This window comes from Amphiura filiformis, unplaced genomic scaffold (assembly GCF_039555335.1).
Source record: "Amphiura filiformis unplaced genomic scaffold, Afil_fr2py scaffold_460, whole genome shotgun sequence".
NCBI classification, from domain to species: Eukaryota; Metazoa; Echinodermata; class Ophiuroidea; order Amphilepidida; family Amphiuridae; genus Amphiura; species Amphiura filiformis.
The window spans coordinates 13983-18147 of record NW_027305924.1 but is presented as its reverse complement, the minus strand read 5'-3'; the positions used below and the strand labels follow the sequence as shown (position 1 = coordinate 18147).

The following is a 4165-nucleotide window of genomic DNA, read 5'->3' as shown; positions in this document are numbered from 1 at the left end:
CACTGAAAACTTAAACTAGTCAATTGCAGGCTGGACTAGCTTTAAACTAGTCAAACTGGTTAGTCAAGCCTGCTTGACTAGCTTAAGCTAGTATTTCAACCTAGTCAAACCTGCTGGACTAGTTTTCAGCCAGCTTGACTAGTTTTGATTAGTCCAGCTGGCTTGACTAATGTGATTTGTCCTGCTCGACTAGTTTTCAGGATTGACTAGCTTATGGTTAGTCAAGCGGGAAGGACTAGCTTAAGTTGGTAAATGAAGATGGACTAGTTTACATTAGTCGAGCTGGCTTGACTAGCTTTTGGTTAGTCAAGACGCCTGCTTGACTAGCTTCAAGTTAGTCAGTTTGCCAGTAGTCTGTGGTATGTGACCTCTGACCCAACTGAAATCTATTAAGCGGGGAAACATACATTTTGTAACTGTCAAATGCTGAGGTCAACTGGATACTGTCACTGCAGAGCCTCTGCTGCAGAGCAACAATCTCAAGATTTTGCCACAAAATGTCCTGGAATTAATTCATCAAGATTTTGTAGAACATGAAGGTAAGTCTTGCTTTGTGTTGATATATGTAAGGTTGCAATTTGTTATAATATTACATCAGAAAGACAAAAATAATATCAGCTCAGAATGCCAGTCACTTAGCTATATGTATTATGTACTGTGTACAATAATGTGTACAGCAGTGGTATAAACATGCATACGTACTATAGCAATCATGTGTGTACTATGATATTCTACAATGTACTTGCAATTGGGCCTTGGTCATCAATTAAAGTAAAAGTTCAAGCCTTGGCACCTTGATAATGATATAGGTATTGGTAAGCTAGCTGATAAGCCCAGATCCTCCAAGTTAAATTAGGGACTGCCTCTGTGTACAGTGTGTAATATTATAAGCCGCCACTGGGGATGGGGGGGTAGTTGTGTACTTTTTTTGATACTTTATTGTTTGTTGGTATAATTTATTCTAAATGTAAAGTGCAATTCATGGCTCAAGGACCACAATGGAATTAGAATAAAGTGAAATAAAATTGGGAGGGGGTTAATTGGCTATCGAATTTGAAATAATTAATAGATATTAATTAAAATATTACCCAACATGTAAACAGAATACAGCGCGTGTTGACGTGTGGTGTACTGGTGACATGTATGTGATGCTTAGGCTAATTAAACTTAGCAGAAATCATCAATTAAAGCTGGATGGATGCTTTTTTGTTCATAAATTATACTATATTTATACACCAACTGGAAATTTTAAAGCATATATATATTTTTTTCACTATTATTAATAAATTTAAAATCAAATTTAAAACAAATTTCAAATATGACTCATTTAAATGCCCTACCGTACTTAAAATTAGTAATAACTTATATAGGCAAAAAAAAATGCTATGTGCATGGTCTGCAAAATTATTAATTATCACTTTTTTTAGAATAACAACCATGACCCAAACAAAATCTACAGTCGACAGTTTGTCAAATTATACCATTTTAATGTCATGTATATTTTTCATATAGGTTCTGTTCCTTTTTTGACGATGCAACCGTGAAGCTTGAAAGACTCAACATATACCGTCTGGAGGATTTCACTCAAATAACAAAGGTAATTGAAAGATGTATGACCAGATGACAGCCTCATCCCCCTACTGTTACAAATATCTTATCTTTTTGGCATCAGAAGAAAGCTCATATATTATAACCCCAAGTGAAACTGTATGCCTGAAATATGTTACGTTTATATGTTATAAACTGTGGTTACCACACATATGGTTCTCAGTGGCTGGCGGCACCGGATTTTGAGTGGGGGTGGGGGATGGGGAGTAAATTTCAAGGGGGGGGGGGCAAAATCAACAAATTGTGGGTTAGATTGCTGCAAAAAGTGAAAATTTGAGTTAAAAGTGGGGGGCCAAGAAAAATATGGGGGAGGCAAATGCCCGCGTATTGCCTCAACTATTGGTTATATGGCCATTGTGAAACACATTTTTGATTCTAAATGTTAAAGCTGCTAGTTAGTGCAATTTAACTCAAAAGTCATCACCTTAAGAAATCAGAAATTAGTGTGATGCCAGCCTCAATGTGAGGTATCTTCAAAACACAACAGAATGTCAGAATCTGACCATGCCCTTTAAGACAGTACGGTACGCTATATTTGTAAACACTGTCCCTGGTGGTGGACTCTAAAAATGATGTGGAAATACATGACCAACCAAAATTTTCCAGGGGTAAGAACTTCCTTAAATTTTGGTGGTTTAATTGGTGGGACTATTACGGAATCCCCGAAGTGACATGGAAGAAAAAAACTTGGGGCCCCGACATCGTAACTTGGGGTCCGAGTTAGTAACTCAGGGCCCCGAGATAGTCCTCAAGATACTATCCCAGACTCCCGACTTAGTAAGTTGGGGCCCCAAGATACTATCTCGGAACCCGAGTTACTAATTCAGGGCCCGGAAATACTATCTCGGACTCCCGGCTTAGTAAGTCGGGCTCCGAGTTACTATCTCGGCCCAAGTTACTAAGTTGGGGTCCCGAGTTACTAATTCGGGGCCCCGAGTTACTATCTCGGGCCCCAAGTTACTATCTCAGGGCCTGAGTTACTCCCGGGGAGTTACTATTTCAGACCCCGAGTTACTATCGCGGGCCCCAAGTTACTATATCAGACCCCAAGTTACTAAGTCGGGCCCCCAAGTTACTAAGTCGGGCCCCCAAGTTACTATCTCGGGCCCCGAGTTACTATTTCGGGCCCTGAGTTACTACCTCGGGCTATGATGTACTATGTCTGACCCCGAGTTACTATCTCGGGGCCCCAAGTTACTATCTCGGGACTCTGAGTTACTATCTCTCTGGGCCGCGAGTTACCAAGTCAGACTCTGTTTTTTTCTTCCATGTCACTTTGGGGGCTCCGTAGACTATACATGTATTAAACTGTAAATAACGTTCTCGCTGACACAAACTATTTTTTCAGTAAACTGCCAGATATGAAAGCATTTATTCATTTTGCCTTTGTAACTTTAACTAACAGTAACTTTTGTATAATTTGCTTTCAGATGCTGCTGAAATGTAACCCAACTGTGGTAGAAATAGACTTCCAACAATTGCAACTCATCAAGAAGAAAATGCTGTACATCAGCCGTGCAAAATAACGAGTTAAGACGTTACACAAACAAGTCGTGTGAAAAAAGAACCTTGCACTAATTTTGCCTGTTAAAGATGGATTTATCAGAATCATGCACATGAAACTTGTCATGATTTGATGCACATTCAAAATGGATTCATCAAAACTTTTGATTGTGGTGACTTCATTATTGTGAATATGAGTGACAAACTTTAATGACTATTTTTCTCACAATCAGGCATCTCTAAGGACCACTATCTCTAAGGTTCGCTTTCTCTAAGGTTCGCAATGAATTATAGATTTAAAAAACAGGAACATCATGAGTTTGTTTGCTGGATGACTATGCAATGACGTCACTGCCATATCAGGGTGAAAAATGGTATTATACCTATCCATGATGCTTATTTTGTATGTTAATTTGTATGACATCTGGATAGACTCTATACTGTGAATTGTAATCAACATGATCAATATTAATGTTTTTAATCTGTCAAACCAAGCTGTTTTTAACAAAAAAACAGTTTTAAAAGGTTTTGACAGATTAAATACATTTATAATTAGTTATTTATTTACTAAATTTCATAAACAGAAATCTTTGTAATTTATGTTTAAGGCTTTTATAATAATATTATGAAGAGTTGGGTATCATAATGTTGGCTGCAAGTTAAGAATGTCTTAAAGCTTTCCTAATGTTATTTTGGACTTTGAATTGTTTCTTATTTCAGAATCTATTGTCTCCAAAGAGGATAGGATACAGTCTGTGGTGGGTACTAGGTAGCCAGATGAAATGAGACAACATGGTCAGAGAAAAATCAAAATCCTCGCCAACATGCAGGTCTAGTTCTGTACTAATTATTGGTGCTTGCTTTTGCTTCATATTTCACTATTTATGGTGCATGATTCAAGATTATCTATGGAATAATTCTTGTAAATTCATGCAGGAAGCAATAAGCAAACATTAATCTATCTAGACTAAATCCACATGTGGCTCATTTATACTTTCAATTGTAGTATAACCCTTATCAGACTGTATCCAATCTGCAACTGCATGTATGGTTT

The 4165-nt window shown here is 37.6% G+C and overlaps 1 long non-coding RNA gene across 1 annotated transcript; it reads left to right on the top strand.

Moving 5' to 3' along the window:
- Window positions 1-266: 266 nt before the first annotated feature.
- On the top strand, window positions 267-3608 carry LOC140145603 (uncharacterized). Its single transcript, XR_011858102.1, has 3 exons — window positions 267-539; window positions 1513-1597; window positions 3039-3608. It is a non-coding gene; the product is annotated as an uncharacterized lncRNA (long non-coding RNA).
- Window positions 3609-4165: the final 557 nt, after the last annotated feature.